A 22,788-nucleotide genomic window follows, 5' to 3' on the forward strand; every position below is an offset into this window, starting at 1 on the left:
CACACCATCATGATTATCTGGGCCATGAAGATCTTTTTTGTATAGTTCTTCTGTATATTCTTGCCACCTCTTCTTAATATCATCTGCTTCTGTTAGGTCCATACTATTTCTGTCCTTTATTATGCCCATCTTTGCATGAAATGTTCCCTTGATATCTCTAATTTTCTTGAAGAGATCTCTAGTCTTTCCCTTCTATTGTTTTCCTTTATTTCTGTGCATTGATCACTGAGGAAGGTTTTCTTATGTCTCCTTGCTATTCTTTGGAACTCTGCATTCAAATGGGTGTATCTTTCCTTTTTTTCCTCTGCCTTTCATTTCTCTTCCTTTCTCAGCTATTTGTAAGACCTCCTCAGACAACCATTTTGCCTTTTTGCATTTCTTTTTCTTGGGGATGGTCTTGATCACTGCCTCCTGTACAATGTCACAATCCTCCCTCCATCCATACTTCTTCAGGCACTCTGTCTATCAGATCTAATCCCTTGAATCTAATTGTCAAAAAATAGTAGTGTCATAGAATTATTACCAAAAAAAAAAAAAAAACAAAACTTTTTTTGAACTTCTAGAGGCCCACAGAGGCTAAATCTGAGAACTGCTGAAATCAGTCTACTCCATACTTCATTTGAATAATATAGAAAATATCTCCTGATAGACTTACATTGTAGTAGATACATATCTTCAAACTAAAACTCAGTAGATCCCGAGAGCTGCACATGCACTCCACAAACATATTTCCCACCACCACCACCAAAATTTGGGAAAGATATGGTTCTTTTCTTGACAATAGTCTCAGAGGTTAGAAATGTGTCTTCTTCATTTTAGTCTTTCTTGATGGAGCTAATATTTGTTAATATATCAGAACTACTCTCTTGAACTTTTTTTCCCCTTAAAGAATCAGTTTCAGTTCCAAGGAATTTGGTAAAGATGTACACATTCACTCTTTTTCCAACATAAAACTATGCTCAGATTAGACATTCAATTGTCTAATATATTATGAGCTGTTGATAGTATCTACTGTTGAGTGACTAACGATTGTTAGAACTTTTCAAGAATGACCAATGTTGCTGTAAAACTTTCATAAACATGTCTCTTGGTGCATACTTGTCTAGAGCCATGGGTCTCACAGTGTGGGCCCTGGACCAGTAACATTACCTTGCTAGAAATACAGTTTTGGGGCCCCACCTCAGACCTACTGAATCAGAAACGATAAGGACAGGCTCAGCAGTTTGTGTTTTAACAAGCCCTAAAGGTGGTTCTGGTGCTCACTTAAGCTTGAGAATAACAGATACTGTGTGATCATGAATTTAACAGTTTCTTCTTGTAGTTCTATCTGTATTTTGTTTGTATATTTTGAAGTTACATTTTGGGGATATGTGAATTAGAGTTGCTGTACTTTCCTGGTGAATTTAAACTTCTAGGAAAATGTGGTAATTCACTTTATAGTAAAGCTTTCAGCCTAGAAGTATGTTTTGTCTGATATTAGAACAGTCTTGCTAACTGTCTCTTGTTCTCTGCTTATCGTTTAGGTTTTCATCCTTTAACTTGAACTCTTTTCCTGTACTTAAGTTTTTGTTGAATGTGGACCTTGTAAGACAACTTATTACCTTTCAAAAAATGCAATCTAATAGTCTTGTAATTGAGGAGTTTAGTCCACCTATATTGATTACAGGTCTGTTTTAATGCCTTCCTACTGTCTTATTTTTACATTCTATTAGCTCTCATTTTTCCTTTTTATTTGGTTTCTCTTTTTTGCTTCTTTGGGTTACTTGAGATCTACTTTTTCCTCATTCTATTTTTTCTTCTGCTTGTTTTATGCTCTTAGTGTTTTTCCTAGAAATCATTTTAATATGCATATTTAATTTTTAAAGTCTGAATTTAATCAGCATTTCTACTCTGAACAATATAAGAAGCATATGACATTTTAATGTTGAAGGGAGCTGTTCCTGGCATGTTTTATTAATCAGGGATTTTAGTTTTTAAATTTATGTCTTAACTCCATAAATTAGATATTATTGTTTTATTCCATTGTTCATGTTTAGATACCAATGCAGTACTATGCTTGATGCTTATTATTTTCCTTGTAATTTAAGTCTTCTTGGAATCCTTTTCTTCATGAAATTGTCATGTAGGAGCTCTTTTAGAGAAGATCTGGTGGTGGCAAATTCTCTCAGTTTTTGTATGAAAGGTTCACTGTTTTATCCTATTTTTAAATGATAGTTTCACTGGGTAAACAGTTCTACCATGATAGTTATTTTATCTTCAGCAGTTTAAAAACAATATTCTAATATTTCCCCATTTCTGTGTTGTTGAAAAGTCAACTGTCTAATTGTACTTTTATAGTAAACCTGCCTTTCTCTCAAACTGGTTTTTGTTTTACTTCTAGTTTCTCTAAAAGGTAGCTCAGTCAGCTTTCTATTTAATTTTCCTAAGGATTTACTGGGATGTCTGAATCTAAGAATTGGTCTTTGCATAGAGATAAAAATTCAGTTATACAATTTTCATGTAACTTAAACTCTAAGTTTTCCTGTGATCTTTTCTAGCAGTGTGATTACACTGGATCATATCTCCCCATGCTCAGTATCTCTAAGCCTCTCTTTCATATATTTTTACTCTTTTTCAAATCCTTCTATTTTCTTTTAACTTTATATCTGATAATTCCACCACCTCCTGCCTTTGTGGGTCTGTTTCGATAGTTGGTTGTTTTGCTCATTCTTCCTCGTGGTGGCCTGTTTCTCCATGTCACTACGATCTGGGAGGTGGGGTGGAGAGAAGGATGGTGGTGGATGTTCCTTGAAACTTGACCCATAAGAATTCATTTGAAGCCTGGATTTAAAGAGGATTTATATGGCTTCTGCTAGGTATCTATGGACAATAACAACTTGGAATCATTGTAAACACTGTATGCGTATGTGCATGCTAAGTCGCTTCAGTCCTGTCCAACTCTTTGCAACCCTATGGACTGTAGCCTGCCGGCTCCTCTGTCCATGGAGTTCCTAGGCAAGAATACTAGAGTAGTTGCCATGCTCTCCTCAAGGGGATCTTCCCCACCCAGGGATCAAACCTGCATCTCTATGTCTCTGGCATCAGCAGCCATTTTTTTTACCACTAGCACTCTTTGAGAAGGCCAAAGATGTAGAGGTATTAGCATTTATGATTGCAGATCCCTGTCATTAGAAATTCATTGAAGAGACATTTAAAATTTTTTTTCCATCCTTATTTTTCATTTGTATTATAGAAGTTAATTGATGGAGTCTTTTATTGCAAGTCCTCTTACATTCTCTTTGAGAACACTTAATTGTCATACAAAATGAAGAGAAGAAAGAACATCTAAAGGCTGGCTAATTATAACACTGGATTATTTTTAAATGAAACTTTGTTAGGCTCTCAGGCAACACAATCCAATGTATCTTACTTTTAAAGTCAGTTTCAGAGCATTTCATAAGGCGATGGTAGCAGAATGAGTTGATTTAAAGAGTGCTTGCAGCCGCTGCCGCTGCTGCTAAGTCGCTTCAGTCGTGTCCGACTCTGCGACCCCGTAGACGGCAGCCCACCAGGCTCCCACGTCCCTGGGATTCTCCAGGCAAGAACACTGGAGTGGGTTGCCATTGCCTTCTCCAGTGAAGGAAAGGAAACGTTTAAGTGAAGTCGCTCAGTCGTGTCCGACTCTTAGCGACCCCATGGACCGCAACCTACCAGGCTCCTCCGCCCATGGGATTTTCCAGGCAAGAGCACTGGAGTGGGTGCCACTGCCTTCTCCGAAAGAGTGCTTAGGCAGGCTCAAAATGTGAATGAGGAAAACATGGAAGTTCCAAGTTAACATTAAATATTTATGTGGAAGTTAAGATTTAGAGACTTAGAAATTCAGACGTGGGTTTGCTTCCCAATGTGAATGGGCTGGGTGTAACAGTGTGGGTCCTGTGTTTAAAAAAAAAAAAGGTAGTAAAACTTCAGAATATGCTAAGTGAAAACCCTTACGTGTAGAACAGTGTGTATAGCCTGCTGCCTTCGTGTAAAAATAGGAGGGGATGGATATGCATTTCCCTGTGTGTATGCATGAAGTACCAAGGGAAGGATCCCTGGAACTCCAAATATTGCTTGCCTCTGGAGATAGGAACTGGGTGATGGGGGAGAGGGACGCGGGACAGACGTGATACACATTTTTCCACGTGTACCATTTTGAACTTTAGAGTTTTGTGCCATGAAAATACATTATCTATGCAAATAAATGGATATATAGATGCCTAGATAAATATAATGATAGGAAGTTGATGAGTAAATGAGAGAGTGAATGAATGTGTCCTTTAACTGGATGCACCATGTACTAGCTATTGTCTGAGCCCTCTTGCCTTCACTTCCTTATCTGCAAAATGCAGATAATGGCATCCACCCCTCACTGGGTTGTTGTGTGAATTAAATAAGACAAGTAGTCAGAACAAAATGTAACACATAGTACATAAACACACAAAAAAATGCTAGTCTCTTTGTTTTGCTATAATCCTTGTGGTATTGAGAACATGGACTTGTGTTCATCTACACCTCAACCTATAAGTAGGTTCTCCTACTTCTGTGAGATATTGTGCAGAATTTTTAACTTCTCTTGCCTTCAGTCTCTATAACTGCAAAATGTGAATAATAATATAACAAAAACAATAGTCATGAACTCAAAAAGCCATCTCACTGATATTTGTTGATATTAGAAAATAATTGTTGATGTTTTTCAGTGTGGTGTAATGGTGTTTTTATTTTTAATGAGTCCTTGTATTTTATAAGTACATACTAAAACTTCATGGATAAAAATATCTAAGATTTGCTTCAAAAGAATTAATGGTTGCCATAAATGAGACCTGAGCTCATGGGGCTCATTAGACTACTCTCTCTGATTTTGTGTATGTTTGACTTTTTCCTTAATAAAATGTTTTTTCCCCCCAGGGGGCTGTCATTAAGTGAGAAAATACATCGTCTGGTAGCAGGTATGTAGGCATGACTCAGCGAATGGCTCCTGGAAGCAGGTGTAGAGCTGGTGGTTACAACAGGAGTTGTAGCATCCTATCTACTTTTATTAGCCTCAGTTAGATGGTCAGGAACAAAAGCTTACAGCAAAACAATGGATTAACTGATACACATGAGGCAAACCATCCTATATTTAATTCTCCTGATGAAGATCCCAGCTTTCTGACATATGGGGAAGCACCAACCTATACTCCCACCCCCACTGCAGAAATCTGCAGTGTCTTGACACTTAACAGTCACAGCTCTCAGCCCAAAACCAAACTCTGGAAACCAGTAGGATTCTCTTTTCATTTTTAAATGGCAGCAACCATTTTACCTTCATTTGAGCTCCAATTTTCAGCTTAAACAGTACCCAACAGAATGGGTGTTTTCTTTTCTTTTCTTTTTTGCCATGGAAACCTACCTTTGCAAGCAAATACCTTATTTTCAGCCATTTAACCCTGAAGAATGAAGTACATTTCAGTTACTGATGTATGGCCAGTTTTAACTTGAACACTCATCAGTATTGGAGGAGCGGGGATTTGAAAATACTGCCTTCAAAAAAAAAAAAAGTTTTCCCTTTAACTTATTTTTACCCTTCCCACCTCTGTCTCCATGGAAATGGGGTCAGAGGCCACAGGGAGCTCTTAGGGAGCCAGCAGCTGAGAATGAGAGTTCACACTTAGAGATTTTAGCTGAAAGCTATAAACTCCTTCACAAAGACCAGCTGAGTCTTGGCCACTACGGTCTCTGATTTTTTACACTGGTAAATAAGGTGCCTTTTTTTTCCTATGTGGAGGAGGATGTGATGCTAGTAAGTAAAAACCATTTTTGCATTTAAACTTGAAATTCTTCTCTGCAGTAAATCAAAAACATCCCTTAAGAAGTTATTTTCAACTTAAAAGTTTTAAATGGTCGTGCACATTTGAAATTAAGCAATTATCACTAGTTTTACCTCTGTCCTCCTTTCCAGCTTATGATAGTATCAGATATTTGAAGGAAAACATGTGTGAACTAAATCATTGCATACTATCAGTTGTAAATGATTCTAATGAAATATCACTGCAGCACGATTCAAAATCATTCGAACGAAAATAAAAATCTCCAGAATACGGGTGATCAGTGCAATTCCACAGAATGTTTTATGAATTAAAGTATAATTTACTATTACTTCCTTGTTTTTCTTGAACTGTTAACACTATTTCTTTCCTTCTTTCCTTTATTTTTTGTGCTTGAAGGGTTCAGTTCATTTTCTTATAAGCCATTTGACAATATCCGAGAAGGCTAAATACTCAAATATGCCAACTATGTTAAGTTATTTTTATATATTCTACATTATCCTGTTATTCAGTAGCATCCAAGTAATTATTGAAACAGTATGAAATATAAATATGGTTTGAAAAAGCTCTGGCAAGTCCTGATTACATTTGGAGTTAAAAAAATCTGTGTTTCAGGCTATTCCCTTTTTTTTTTTTTAATATTCCTTTTCTCTTTATGCCACACATCTTTATAGTTCATAGTTTATAGACTCAGCATTATTCCCAAGCAAATTTTTCAAAATTTCATCATTACTCTGACATAGAACATTCAGTTATTACTTTTAATCATTAATCACACAACTGCTCTGAAATTTCCAGAATTTAGTTTGAGTAAACATCAGAACTACAGCACCTCTCTCAGGGGCGGTAATCAATCTCTCTCTCTCTCTCTCTCTCTCTCTCTCTCTCTCACATACACTCTCTCTGTCTCTCTCGTGTCCACTAGTCTCAGGATATTGCCTTATTCCTTAGCATTTCCTTTGTCTCTCGGCCTCCTTGCCTGTCTGTGCTGAGCCCTCGCAGTGTCCTGGGTTGAGCCCTTATTCCACTTTCCTTTGCTCGCAGAGTGAACAGAACATTGTGTTCTGAAGCTGCCCCAGCACACATGCTTCACAACGCTGCCAAGTTTGCAGCTGACCAATTGGCCTACTTTAGAGGGCCTGATTTATAAAATTTACAACCCTTAATTTCCACCACCCCACTCTTCCTCCCCAACACACCCCTGAAAAAGAGTGTGCCAAATGTACTGATAAATCAAGCGTCCTTTGGTTTCGTTGCAACAAAATCAGCAGTCATTTCTCTCCCCTTCATTGGCTCTCAGCCTTGCCATTCCCTCCTGAATAGATGGAAAATAGTGGTTGATGTGTTGTAGGAAGACATTTGATAGTGGCTGCCTCTGAATTAATAACTCATTTTAAGAGAAATGTACTAACAAAATCATATGCTCCTCAGTTTCTGGAACTGCACTTCTAAGGTAATTCCTGTTCCAAAAACCAATTCAGACAAGTTTGTCTTCTTCCAAATTAGGAAGGTGGAGTTGGATCCCTGATTTTTTTCAATGAGGTTGGGTCAGGCGGGTCTCCTGGGTTACAGGCAGATTCTTTACCTTCTAAGCCACTAGGGAAGCCCCTTTTGTATTTAGATATTTTGAATACTCCTTCTTGGCATTTGACTCATTGAAGTTTTTCAAATAGATGGAAGGTCAAATAGGATGGGTTTCCCTGATAGCTGAGTGGTAAAGAATCTGCCTGCAATGTAGGAGACCTGGGTTCAATCCCTGGGTTGGGAAGATTCCCCTGGAGAAGGAAGTGGCAACCCACTCCAATATTCTTGCCTAGAGAATTCCATGGACAGAGAAGCCTGGCAGGCTACAGTCCATCAGTTTGCAAAGAGTCAGACACGACCGAGCGACTAACTTATAAGAAGGCCAAATAGGAGAGGGTAAGGATTTAATGGAGTAAAGAAAAGCTATGGGAATTGGTTTCTCATGATTTTAGTGATTTCTTATGGTTTTATTTTTTTTTTCCTGCTCACTTCTTTAAGAAAAGGAGCCCTATCAGAGTAGATCTGAAGATTTACAAGGCCTGATGTTTCTTAAATAGGGAGCCGTCTTTATGAAAGAGAATATGAAACTAGATTCAGGGTAGAAATCTATTTTAAATGAAAAACAGAAATCACAACAAATTACAAATTCCAAAAAGCATCCAGGAAAATAGTGTTATTATCACTAGTATTAATTAACAATCATTGTTACTGTTACAATTTAACTGGTTGACCCACATATATAATGCACATTTTCCCTGTATGTTTGGTTTTTATACTCTTCGATTTTCACATGGTAAAAATTTTATAATACCATTATTATAAAATTTAATAATAAATGAGAGAAAAGAAAGATAATTTTGTCTTTCTCCTGGCATAGTAGATAGAAATATATTTTTTGTTATTGATGGCTTAGAAAAGGTTTTTTTAGCTTCAGAACTTGTTGGTCATCCCACAGCTCAAACAATTTTTGCTCTAAAGGTGCTTTGTGTCCTAGGAAAGGCCCTCAGAGGCTGCAGACCTTTGATATCACTGGAAGAGGGCTCCAGCTGGCCATTTGGCCATGGCCTCAGGGGCTGATCCAACTAAGCCAAGTCTGGCATCCGGTTAGTCCTGAGCAGGAGGAGAAGGTTGCAGGCAAAAGGTGCCCTGATAGGGGAGCAACATTTTAATCAGAATCTTCTTGATGCCAGAGTTGGGCTCAGGGTACTTGGAGAGGCCCCCATGTAGTATAGAATGTCACTAGGTGCCAACAAAATTTAAGGGGTTCCTAGGAGACCACTGATCTTCCCTGTAGGTCAGGATATAAAGGACAACCCCCTGGCTGGAGCAGGGTCTGTGTATCCATGAGTTCCAAATCCCTGAGGAAGACACACAGAACAGGGGGCCCAAAAAGCAAGCAGCCAAGAAGACTGAAGTTCATTAGTTTTACTGAGAATCTGCCTCTGTAGCTGAGCATATAGTGGACATTCAGGTAACTGAAAACAACACTGACTTCCCAAGTGAGCCCTCCTTAATATATGTGAAATTATAGGGTCCATAGGCAGGTTCATGACTATATCCTTATCATTTAGGACAGTACCTAGCACATGGTTGGAATTCAATAAATATTTGCAAAATGAATGAGAAGTATTTTTTTCTGAATATTTTTCAATTTGCAGAGGGGACCGAAGTTAGTTACCAACACCTCTTATTTTCCTGGGTTAAAACAGGCCAGCCAACTGGAAGCCACTGGATATTGCGCACTTTTAATGTCTTCATCCACCCTTACTCTTTCTTACATCATCCAAGCTCCTTCCCCCCACAATGGGTGGCAGGCAGGACTTTAAAGCATAGTTTAAGCATCATGTCATTTTCTTTTCATTTTGAGTACATGCTCTTTTGCTGCCCAGATAGTCAAATGTCAAGCCTTTTCAGCTGGGATTCTTCCAGTTATGCTATAAGGCCTGAACTTTTTCAGAGTACAAAAACTGTTTACCCTTAAAAAAACTTAGTTAAAACATTGAGAGATTTTTAAAAATATGAGTATGTTTTCTTCTTATTTCTCGAGGATTCTGAGATGCTCCTTTTAACCTATTGGAAGAAGATAAGGCAGTCATCGTGTTTAATGTGGGGATTATTGTGACTTTTTCATTTCTGAAGCCTGCATGTCAGAATGTGGCCATGTCATTATCACCATAGTGAGTAGCGATGGAAAGAACGCATGAAACTCATAGATGACATAGAATCTTATGTTGACAAGTGACATCCTATATCCTACCTCTTTATTAGTGAGGAAATTGCTGGTCAGAAAGATTAAATGAATTGCCCAAAGTTATAGTCATGACTGACATTAATCAGAAGTTCTAAAAGGCAGCATAATAAAGCTATTCCTCAATATAAGTTTTGGAATTTTTCTTATCTTTTATATTCATTTCCTCATCAACTCCTTTCTCTAATACTATAAATCCAGTTAACTGTCTGCATCAGTAATGTTTGAAAACCCAATGTTTTATCAATATAAGATACACTGGAAACTGAGTCAGAGATGCTGCCTTGGAGGAACTTGACTTTGGCATGGTGCTGAGCACCTAGTGAGCATTTGAAGAACACTTACTGAAATAAACTGAGTACACTGAATCTTTGTCTCTAATTTCCTATACAACACTGCAAAATTTTATTCAACAAACACTTATGAAACCACTGCTCTAAGTTAGGTACTTTGCTTATAGGGGACTATGTTGAAAATTAAGAAACAAACCTTGCCTTCCGGGTGATCTTTGTTCAGTGAAGAAGATAGATGCATAATGCATAATGCTGTGTTGTTGTTGGTGGTGTTCAGTTGCTCAGTCAAGTCCAACTCTTTGTGACCCCATGGACCGCAGCACGCCAGGTATCCCTGTCCTTCACCAGTTCCTGGAGCTTGCTCAAACTCATGTCCATTCAGTCGGTGATGCCATCCAACCATCTCAACCTCTGTTGTCCCCTTCTCGTGTCTTCAATCTTTCCCAGCATCATGGTCTTTTCTAATGAAAATTGGGTCTACACATCAGGTGGCCAAAGTATGGAGTTTGGAGTTTCAGCCTCAGCATCAGTCCTTCCAATGAATATTCAGGATTGATTTCCTTTAGGATTATCTGGTTTGATCTCTTAGCAGTCCAAGGGACTCTCAAGAGTCTTCTCCCACACCACAGTTCAAAAGCATCAGTTCTTCAGTGCTCAGCCTCCTTTAGGGTCCAACTCTCACATCCATACATGACCACTGGAAAAACCATAGCTTTGACTTGATGGACCTTTGTTGGCAAAGTAATGTCTCTGCTTTTTAATATGCTGTCTAGGTTTGTCATAGCTTTTCTTCCAAGGAGCAAGCGTCTTTTAATTTCTTGGCTGCAGTCACTATCTGCAGTGATTTTGGAGCCCAGGAAAATAAAGTCTGTCACAATGGCTGTGTAGGAATTTACAAATTTAGCAATTTGGTTTATTAGCTCACAGTTCTGCAAGTCAGAAGTCTGGGTATAGCCCAAGTGGGTTCTCTGCTCATGGTCTCACAGGGCTAAAATCAAGGTGTTAGGTAGGCTGCATTCTTACCTGTTGCTAGCATCTGACTTCAAGCTCTTGTGCTTGTGACAGAATTCAGTTCCTTGGGATTGTGGGACTGAAGATCCTTCTAACCATCAGCCAAGGGTCATCCTCAGATTGTAGAGGCTGCCTTCCTTGCCCTGTGGCCCCTTCCATCTCCAAGCAAGTACAAGATTATCTCCCTGTATCAAATCCCTCTCACACTTCAAGTCTCTTTTGAAGAGCCTTATGTCTTTTCAAAACTGACCTGATCAAGTAGGTAAGTCCCACAAAGAGTAATCTTGCTATCTTAAAGTCAAGCAATTTGGCACACCTTTTGCCATACAGGGTTACATAATCATGGGAATAACATCTCATATTCACAGACCCTCCTCCCAGGCAATGGGAGGGAATTATACAAAGGACTCATTGAGGGGTCATCTTAGAATTCTGCCTGCTGCACATAACAAAACATTAGCATCAACCAGGATAAATGCTATATTGAACTAGCTACAAAGCAATGAGAACCCAGAAAGGTGAACAAATAGCTCTACCTAGGGAAATATATAGAGTTAAGGCAGGAGAAAAAATAAAATTTAAGCTGGTCATAGAGAATGAATAAGAGTGCAACAAATAGAGAGAAGTCTCGTGTATGTGTGTATGTTGTGTGTGAATGTGTGTTTTCTTTCTTGTTTGAGTTCATGGAGCCTGCCACCTCTGGGAACTACCATCCCTAACGCTCAACATATCAAGCCTAGTCATGGATTCATAAGAAAAGTTTAATAAATATTTTGATTGATGCACTATCTAAGTTATGAGCTTCATATTATAGAATCTCAAACCTCTTTTTCTTATGTATCAGAGATTAAAAATATAATGTTGAAAGTCATGTATTAGACAATTGGGGAAATCTAAATGCTTTTATGATATTTGGTTCAGTTCAGTCAATCAGTCATGTCCAACTCCTTGTGACAGCAAGGACTGCAGCATGCCAGGCTTCCCTGTCCATCGCCATTTCTCAGAGCTTGCTCAAACTCATGTCCATTGAGTTACTGATGCCATCTAACCATCTCATCCTCTGTTATCCTCTTCTCCTCCTGCCCTCAATCTTGCCCAGCATCAGGGTCTTTTCAAATGAGTCAGTTGTTCCCATCAGGGGGCCAAAGTACTGGAGTTTCAGCTTCAGCATCAGTCCTTCCAATGAACATACAGGAATTATTTCCTTTAGGACTGACCGGTTTGATCTCCTTGCAGTCCAAGGAACTATCAACAGTCTTCTTCAACACCACAGTTCAAAAGCATCAATTTTTCAGCACTCAGCTTTCTTTATAGTCTAACTCTCACATCCATACATGACTACTAGAGAAACCATAACTTTGACTACATGGACCTTTGCTGGCAAAGTAATGTCTCTGCTTTTTAATATGCTGTCTAGGTTGGTCATAGCTGTTCTTCCAAGGAGCAAACGTCTTTTAATTTCATGTCTGCAGTCACCATCTGCAATGATTTTGGAGCCCAAGAAAATAAAGTCTGTCACTATTTCCATTGTTTCCCCATCTATTTGCCATGAAGAGATAAGACCAGATGCCATGATCTTAGTTTTTTGAATGTTGATTTTAAGCCAACTTTTTTACTCTCCTCTTTCACTTTCATCAATATGTTCTTTAGTTCCTCTTCACTTTCTGCCATAAGGGTAGTGTCATCTGCATATCTGAGGTTATTGATATTTCTCCCAGCAATCTTGATTCCAGCTTGTGCTTCATCCAGCCTGGTATTTCACATGATAGAACTTCTGCATAGACGTTAAATAAACAGGGTGACAATTACTGTCTTGATGCACTCCTTTCCCGATTTGGAACCAGTCTGTTTTTCCATGTCTGGTTCTAACTGTTGCTTCTTGATCTGAATACAGATTTCTCAGGAGGCAGGTCAGGTGGTCTGGTATTCCCATCTCTTTCAGAATTTCCCACAGTTTGTTGTGATTCACACAGTCAAAGGCTTTGGCATTGTCAATAAAGCAGAAGTAGATGTTTTTCTGGAAGTCTCTTGCTTTTTCGATGATCAGCGGATGTTGGCAATTTCATCTCTGGTTCCTCTGCCTTTTCGAAATCCAGTTTGAACATCTGGAAATTCATGGTTCATGTACTGTTGAAGCCTGGCTTGGAGAATTTTGAGCATTACTTTGCCAGTGTGTGAGATGAGTGCAATTGTGCAGTAGTTTGAACATTCTTTGGCATTGCCTTTCTTTGGGATTGGAATGAAAACTGACCTGTTCCAGTCCTGTGGCCACTGCTGAGTTTTCCAAATTTGCTGGCATATTGAGTGCAGCACTTTCACAGCATCATCTTTTAGGATTTGAAATGGCTCAGCTGGAATTCTATCAACTCCACTAACTTTGTTCACAGTGATGCTTCCTAAGGCCCACTTGACTTTGCATTCCAGGATGTCTGGCTCTAGGTGAGTGATCACACCATTGTGGTTATCTGGGTCATGAAGATTTTTTTGTATAGTTCTTCTGTATATTCTTACCACCTCCTCTTAATACCTTCTGTTTCTGTTAGGTCCAAACTGTTTCTGTCCTTTATTGAGCCCATCTTTGCATGAAATGTTCCCTTGGTAGCTCTGATTTTCTTGCAGAAATCTCTAGTCTTTCCCATTCTGTTGTTTTCCTCTATTTCTTTGTATTGATCACTGAGGAAAGCTTTCTTATCTCTCCTTGTTATTCTTTGGAACTCTGCATTCAAATGGGTATATCTTTCCTTTTCTCCTTTGCCTTTTACTTCTCTTCTTTTCACAGCTATTTGTAAGGCCTCCTCAGACAACCATTTTGCCTTTTTGCATTTCTTTTTCTTGTGGATGGTCTTGATCACTGCCTCCTGTACAGTGTCATGATCCTCCATCCATTGTTCTTCAGACACTCTATCAAACTTAATCCCTTGAATCTATTTCTCACTTCTACTGTATAATCATAAGGGATTTGATTTAGGTCATACCTGAATGATCTAGTGGTTTTCCCTACTTTCTTCAATTTCAGTCTGAATTTGGCTACAAGGAGTTCATGGTCTGAGTCACACACACAGGCAGCTCCCGGTCTTATTTTTGCTGACTGTATAGAGCATCTCTATCTTTGGCTCCAAAGAATATAATCAATCTGATTTTGGTGTTGACCATCTGGTAATGTCCATGTGTAGAGTCTTTTCTTGTTTTGTTGGAAGAAGGTGTTTGCTATGACCAGTGCGTTCTCTTGGCAAAACTCTATTAGCCTTTGCCCTGCTTCATTCTGTACTCCAAGGCCAAATTTGCCTGTTACTCCAGGTGTTTCTTGACTTCCTACTTTTGCATTCCAGTCCCCTATAATGAAAATGACATCTTTTTGGGGTGTTAGTTCTAGAAGGTCTGTAGGTTTTCATAGAACCTTCCAACTTCAGCTTCTTCAGCATTACTGGTCAGGGCATAGACTTGGATTATTATGATATTGAATGGTTTGCCTTGAAACGAACAGAGATCATTCTGTCCTTTTTGAGACTGTGTCCAAGTACTGCATTTCAGATTCTTTTGTTGACTATGATGGCTACTCCATTTCTTCTAAGGGATTCTTGGCCACAGTAGTAGATATAATGGTCGTCTGAGTTAAATTCACCCACTCCAGTCCATTTAGTTCGCCAATTCCTGAAATGTCAGTGTTCACTCTTGCCATCTCCTGTTTGACCACTTCCAATCTGCCTTGATTCATGGAACTAACATTCCAGGTTCCTATGCAATGTTGCTCTTTACAGCATGGACTTACCTTCCATCACCAGTCACATCCACAGCTGGGATTGTTGCTTTGGCTCCATCTCTTCAACCAACATGGGGAGTTCATCTTCCATGTCCTATTTGCCTTTTCATACTGTTCATGGGTTTCTCAAGGCAAGAATACTGAAGTGGTTTGCCATTCCCTTTTCCAGTGGACTGCATTTTGTCAGAACTCTCCACCATGACCCGTCTATCTTGGGTGGCCCCACACAGCGTGGCTCATAGTTTCACTGAGTTAGAGGAGATGGTGGTTCTTGTGATCAGATTGCTTACTTTTCTGTGATTGTGGTTTTCATTCTCTCTGCCCTCTGATGGAGAAGGATGAGAGGCTTATGGAAGCTTCCTGATGGGAGAGACAGACTGAGGGGGAGACTGGGTCTTGTTCCCCAGTCTAATGTAAGTTCTGGCAGCTCTATGTTGGGGTTGATAATGACCTCCTCCAAGAGGGCTTATGCCACACCCAGGTCTGCTGCACCCAGAGCCCCTGCCCCTGCGACAGGCCACAGCTGACCCGTACCTGCAGGAGACACTCAAAGGTGGGTCTGGCTCAGTCTCTGCGGGGTCTCCTGGTGCGCACAAGGTTTTGTTTGATCCCTTGGAACATCTCTGGTGGGTATGGGGTTTGATTCTAAATGCAATTTCACACCTCCTACCATCTTGCTGGGGCTTCTCCTTTGCCCTTGAATATGGGGTATTTTTTTCGGTGGGATCCAACATTCTCCTGTCAATGGTTGTTCAGTAGCGAGTTATAATTTTGGCATTCTCGCAAGAGAAGATGAGCACACGTCGTTCTACCCCACCATCTTGTCCTTGTTAATTGATATTAAATATTTAAAAAATATTGTTAAGTATCATAATGGTCTCATGGATTTATAAAAAGAATCTTTATATTTTAGAAATATATATACACACATTTGCTAATAAAATCATACAGTATCTTGAAAAAGATAGCAAAATTTGATTTTCTAAAAAGTTTTAAGATATTTGGAAATAGTCATGTGTGTACACATAAATGTGTACATATAGAAAACTATACCACTGATTTTTATTAACTGACTTCTAGTAACTTCTCCTGTATTTTTCTCTTTTGCTTATCCTACCCTTTTATATTAGGGATGTTCAAGTACTTATTAATTAAAGAGATTTCAGTTTTAAGCAGCAGAATCTGACTCTACTTAATTCAAGGGAGTTAAAAGGGGAAATTGCTAGAAGCCTGGTTATCCAGTAGCAGTAGCTAGTCACTAAAGATAGCCCCCAATGAACCACACTTCCCAGACTCCGCGACCTTACATAGGTCCAGACTGGATTTCAGGTGGCACTTTCACTCTTTTGATGTGATTTGTTTGTATTCTTCTGTCCAGTTTTATTGAGATTTAGTTGACATTTAATATTGTGTGTTTAAGATGTACAAAATAATGATGTGTGTATTTGTGCAAATGATTACTACAATGAGATTAGTTAAAAATCCATCACCTTATGGAGTTACAAATTTTTTCCTTGTGATGAAAATTTTTCAGATCTATTCTTTTATCAACTTTCGACTATATAATATAGTATTGTTAAACATACTCACCAGCCTGTACATATACCAGAATGTATTTATTCCATACCTGGAAATTTGTACATTTTTACTACCTTCAACTAATATCCCCAGTACCCTCAACCCCTTCTCTGGCAAGCAGCAATCTATTCTCTATTTCTATGAGTTTTGTTTTCACTTATAAGTGAAATCAAGTGAAATCATATAGTATTTATCTTTCTCTGTCAAACTTATTTCACTTAGCATAATGCTGTCAAGTTTTATCTATACTGTTGAAAATGACAAGATGTCCTTCTTTTTATGGCTGAACATTATTTCATTTTTTCCTATTTAAAAAAATTTGAGATATAATTGGCATCTAACATTACATTGGTTTAGTGTTTTTAAATATAAAGATTTGGTATATGTATATATCATAATATGATCACCGCAATAAGTTTAGTTAACATCCATCAACACACACAATTACACTTTTTCTTGTGATGAAAACTTTTAAGATCAGCTCTCTTTGCAACTTTCAAATATGCATTATAGTACTATTAATTATAGCCACCATAATATATGTTACATCCTCAGGACTTATTTCCTTTGTGATTGGAAGTTTATACTTTTTGACTACCTTCAGACAGTCTGCCCACCCTAGTCCCTTTTTTCTGACAAACACCAATCTGTTCTGTATCTGTGATTTGGGGTTTTGCTTGTTTGTTTGCTTGATTTTAGATTCCATGTATAAGTAGGATCAATCACATGCCATTTGTCTTTTTACGTCTGACATTTCACTTAACATATGCACTCAGTGTCTACCCATGTTGTCACAAATAACAAGATTTCCTTCTCTAGTGGCTGAAATACATACATATCACATTTTCATTATTCATTCATTCTTAAATGGACACAAGTCATTTCTGTATCTTGGCTATTGTTAATAATGCTGCAATGAACATGGGGGTCACATATACTTTTTGAGTTAATATTTTCATTCCCTTTGGTAATATTTATTCCCAGAAATGAAATTGCTCTATTAAATGGTAGTTCAATATTTAATTTTTTGACGATCCTCTATACAGTTTTCCATAGTGGCTGCACCAAGTTACACTCTCACCAACAGTAATGTGGGAATTTTGCTCCATATTCTTGCCAACATTTGTTACTTCTTGTCATTTTTCTAATAGCCATTCTAACAGGTGTGTGATTTTGATTTACATTTCCCTGATGATTGTTGATGTTCAGCAGCTTTTCAGGTACCTGTTGGCCATCTGCATGTCATCTTTGGAGAAATGCCTATTTAGCTCCTCTACCCATTTTTTTTTTTTCTCTACCCATTTTTAAATAAAATTTCTTGTTTTTTTTTTTTTTCCCCTCAATTGACTTGTATGAATTTTTTATGTATTTTGAGTACTCACCCCTCATCAGATATATGATTTACAACTGTTTTTTCCTGTTCTGTTTTCATTTTGTTGATCATTTCCTTTGCTGTGCAGAAGCTTTTTAGTCTGGTGTAGTCATATTTGTTTATTTTTGCTTTTATTGCCTTTGTTTTTAGTGTCAAATAAAAAAAAAATCATTGCCAAGAGCAATGTCATGGAACCTGTTTTCTTTTAGGAATTTTATGATTTGGGGTCTCATGTTTAAGCCATTGATCCATTTTGAGTTGAATTTTAAGTATGGTATTGAGTAGTGTCCACTTTTAGTCTTCTGCATGTGGCTGTCCAGCTTTACCAGCACCATTTGTTGAAGCGACTGTCTTTCCCAATTATGTGTTCTTGATTCCCTTGTTGTAAACTAACTGACTCTATACATGTAGGTTTATTTCTGGACTCTCTTTTCTGTTCCATTTATCTATGTGTCTGTTTTTTATGTCAGTACTATACTCTTTTGATTACTGTAGCTTTGAAACATAGTTTGAAATCAAGAAATGTGTTGCCTCCTGTTTTATCCTTTTTTCTCAAGATTGTTTTAGCTATTTAGAGTCTTTTCTGATTCTGTACAGATTTTAGGATTATTTGTTCTGTTTCTATGTAAATATCCTTAGAATTTAGATACGGGTTATATTGCCTCTGTAGATTGCTTAGGGTAGTATGGACATTTTAAAATATTAACTCTTAATAGTAATGAGATATAGCATAATTTTTTAGACTTGTAAAAATAAATATTAACTCTTCTAACCCATGAGCATAGATCTTCACTTACACGTGCCTACTTCAATTTTTTTCATCAATATCTTATGGTTTTAAATGTACAGGTCTTTTACCTCCTTGGTTAAATTTATCCCTAAGTATTTTGTTCTTTTTTATGCAATTTTAAATGGGATTATTTTATTAATTTCTCTTTCTGATAATTAGTTATTAGCATGTAGAATGCAACTGATTTTTTATTGATTTTATATATTCAAGCTTAATTTAATTTTTTATTAGTTCCAATAGTTTTTTTGTGGGGTCTTTAGGGCATTCTATACATGATAGGATGCCATCTGCTAATAGTAACAGTTTACTTCTTTCTGATTTGGATGCCTTTTATTTTTTTTTTCTTGTCTAACCGCTCTGGCTTGGATTTCCAATACTATATGAAATAAAAGTAGCAAGAGTGGGCACCCTTGTATTGTTTCTGGCCTTAGAGGAAAAGCTTTCACCTTTCCACTATTAATGATGTAATTTGGGGGCTTGTCATATATGAGCTTTATTATGTTATATTCCCTCTGTATCTACATTGTTGAGAGCTCTCATCACAAATGGGCTGAATTTTGCCAAAAGCTTTTTCTATATCTATTGAGATGATTGTGTGACTTTTATCTTTCAGTTTGTTAATATGACATATTACATTGATTGATTTGCAAACGTTGAATCATCCTTACACTGTTGGAATAAATCCTAATTGATCATGATATATGATCCTTTTAATGTATTGTTGGATGCAGTTTACTAATAACCAGTTAAAGATTCTTTGTGTCTATGTTTATCAGGAATATTGACATGTAATTTTCTTTTCTTGTGGTGTCCTTTTCTGGTTTTAGTATTAGGGTAATACTAGTTTTGTAAAATAAGGTTGGAAGTGTTCCCTTTTCTTTTTTCTGGAAGAGTTTCAGAAAAATTGATGTTAGTTCTTCTTTAAAAGATTGGTAGAATTCACCAATAAAACCATCTGGTCCTGAAGTTTTATTTGTTGGGAGGTTTTTTATTACTGATTTGATCTCCTTACAAGTAATCAACCTATTCAGATTTTCTATTTCTTCTTGATCCAGTCTTGGTAGGCTATGTGTTTCTATGAATTTATGCATTCTTCTAGTTTGTACAGTTTTTTAGTGTTCATGATTGTCTCTTACTATCCTTTATACTTCTGTGGTACCAGTTGTAATATCTCCTCTTTCATTTTGCATCATCTATTTTTTTTTTTTTTTTTTTTTTTTTGGTGAATCTAGCTAAAACTTTATCTATTTTGTGTGCTCAGTTGCTTCAGTCATCTCTGACTTTTGTGACGCTATTGACTATAATCCTCCAGGCTCCTCTGTCCACAGGATTCTCTAGGCAGGAATACTGGACTGGGTTGCCATTTCCTTCTCAGAGTATGTTTCCAACCCAGGGTTCCATCTCCTGCATTGCAGGCAGATTCTTTACTGGCTGAACCATCAAGGAAGCCCTATCTATTTATCTTATTAAAAAAAAAAAAAACACAGCTTTTGGCTTCATTGATCTTTCTGTTGTCTTTTTAGTCTCTATTTCACTTATTTCCATTCTGATCTTTGTTATTTCCTTCCTTCTACTAACTTTGGACTTGGTTGTTTGTTTTTTCCTTCTATTTCTTGAGGTGTAAAGTTAGATTTTTTATTTGAGATCTTTTTTATTTCTTAGTAAGCATTTATCATTATGAGCTTTCCTCTAAGAACTACTCTCTTGCTACAAACCACATATTTTAGTATGTTGTATTTCCATTTTCATTTGCTTCAAGGTACTTTCTGATTTCTCTTTTGATTTCTTTGTTGACCCAATGATTGTTTAGTTTCAGGCTGTTTAATTGCCACATATCTGTGAATTTTCCAGTTTTCTTTGAACTGATGTCCAGTTTCATATCACAGAAAAGATGCATGGTATGATTTTAATTTCATTAACTTAATTAAGATTTGTTTTGTGGCCTAACATTTGATCTATCCTGGAGTAAGTTTTGTGTGAGCTTAAGAAGAATGTATTTTTTGTTGTTTGGGCATGGACTGTTCTGCATATGTCTGTATATGTTCTGTACATGTGTGTGCTCAGTCACTCAGTTGTATCCAATTCTTTGTGACCAGTCTTCTCTGTCCATGGGATTTTGCAGGCAAGAATACTGGAGTGGGTTGCCATTTCCTACTCCAGGGGATCTTCCCCACCAAGAAATTGAACCTGGGTCTCCTGTGTCTTCTGCACTGGCATGCAGATGTTAAGTCCACACAATTTAATACATGATTTAAGGCTAATTTTCCTTATTGAATTTTTGTCCGGATGATGTTAACATTGACAGGTATTGAAGTCCCCTACTGTTACTGGATTTCTATTTATTTCTCCCTTTAGGTCTTTTCATATTTGCTTTACACATTTTGGTGCTCTTATGTTGGGTGGACAGATACTTACAATTATTATATACCCTTGATGGATTGACCCCTTTATAATGACTTCTGTGTGTCTTATTACAGCCTTTGTTTTAAAGGCTGTTTTGTCTGATATGAGTATAGTTACTACACTTTTCTTTTGGTTCCCATTTGTGTGAAGTAATCTCTCCCATTCCTTTATTTTCAGTCTGTATGTATTCTACATCTGAAGCAAGACTCTTAGCATATAGATGGGTCGCGTGTTTTTTTTTAATCCACTTAGCACCTTGTTGTCCTCTGACAGAAGAATGTGGTCTATTTACATTAAAGTAACTATGAAAGGTATGGACTCATTGCCATTTTGTTAATTATTTTCTGGCAGTTCTGTAATGCCTTTTTTCTTTGTTCTTCTTTTGTTCTCTTCCTTCGTGATTCATTGATTTTCTATAGATTTATTTTTCTGTGACTACTTTCAATTAATAGAATGCAACAGACATGATGTTGTAAGAGTAAAGGCTCTAAACCTTAAGAAGGTATTTTTATATGGGGAGTCCTGACCACCACATACGCATGGTGCCATCAGAGCCTCACCTGAAGCTTACATCCTGTTGGACCAAACGGACTTAACTTACATATATATAATAGGTAGCAAATTTCTTTTATGCTTAAACCTTTATATTCTGTATTTTCTATTAGTTATAGCTGAAATTATCTTTGTATAAGGGCCATTACCAAACAAGAGAGAGTTTTTATAAGCTAGGCAAATACCTCAAGAGAGGGGTTTGGGGAAGAAAAGATACATGTATATGTATGGTTTAGTCCCTTCGCTATTCACCTGAAACTACCACAACATTGTTAATTGGCTATACCCCAGTAAAAAGTAAAAAGTTTAAAATTTAAGGGGAGAAAAGGAATGTAACTCATTTTCACTTAGATCACTTAGAGCTGTCTTGTAAGCACAGAAATTTGGGACAACAGAGGAGGATATGAGGTCACACGGTATCCTATTGCCATTACAACTCTTCATGTCACCTGTTAGGAAGGGAGAATGATGGAAAAGTAACTAAACCTACTGAGCCCCCCGCTAGGCACTGGCCTTGGTTCTTTACATATCTTATTGAATCTACACAAAAACCTTTGGAGGAGGTCCTCTTAACACTGCAGATGGAGAAGCTGCAGCTCTGAGGGGTAACTTGATGAACATTGTGTTGCTGTCAGGCAGGTCTTCCATCGGCTGCAAAGCTCCTTCTCTTCCCCTCTCTCTTTTGTTCAGTCTTGGAAGCACCCTTTTATATCAGCTCTGTTATCTCTACCATTAAGCATAATTATCAGTGAGGATTAGGAAAGGAAGGCATAAAAGCAACTCTGGGCACATAAAGCCCTGGAGATAGGATTAGAGGGATAAGATTTGCCCTCATCTTCACTCTGTTCCTTGTATGGGCTATTACATATTCATGGTCATCGTGTTCCATGTAGAACCACTGAATGTTGAAGCATAAGAGAACTTCGTGTCATCTACTCTTATCTTTTCTTTCTACAGTTGATGAAACTGAATCCAGAAAACTGAAATGACCTGCCCTAAAGCCACACAGTTAGAGACAGTGCTTGAACTAGAAGCAGAGGGTGCTTTTAGCTCCACCTCTCTGGACTATAGCATAGCATTATTTCAAAGTTCCGACTCTAGAACCACACTACCTGGGTTCATTGCTCAGCCCTGTCACTTCCTGAGTGGGTTGGGCAAGTAATTTCCCCACCTGTTAAATGGAGCAAATAACATCACCTCTCTCTTGAATGTAAAGCACATAAAACAGTATCAAGAACACAGTGAGCGCTATGTGTTTCTTACCATTGACCAGCTTACAACTCATGGTCTTGGTGACACTGATTCTTTGCCCATTCTGGCCCTGTCTTGAGCACCTCCCAGGAATCTTGCTATACTCTGGTTACCTTCAGTGTGAACTGAATTACAGTCTTTCAGTCATCTGCCTATATTTGCTCTAAAAAAGAATTTTTGA

Source organism: Odocoileus virginianus, chromosome 14 (assembly GCF_023699985.2).
Source record: "Odocoileus virginianus isolate 20LAN1187 ecotype Illinois chromosome 14, Ovbor_1.2, whole genome shotgun sequence".
NCBI lineage: Eukaryota > Metazoa > Chordata > Mammalia > Artiodactyla > Cervidae > Odocoileus > Odocoileus virginianus.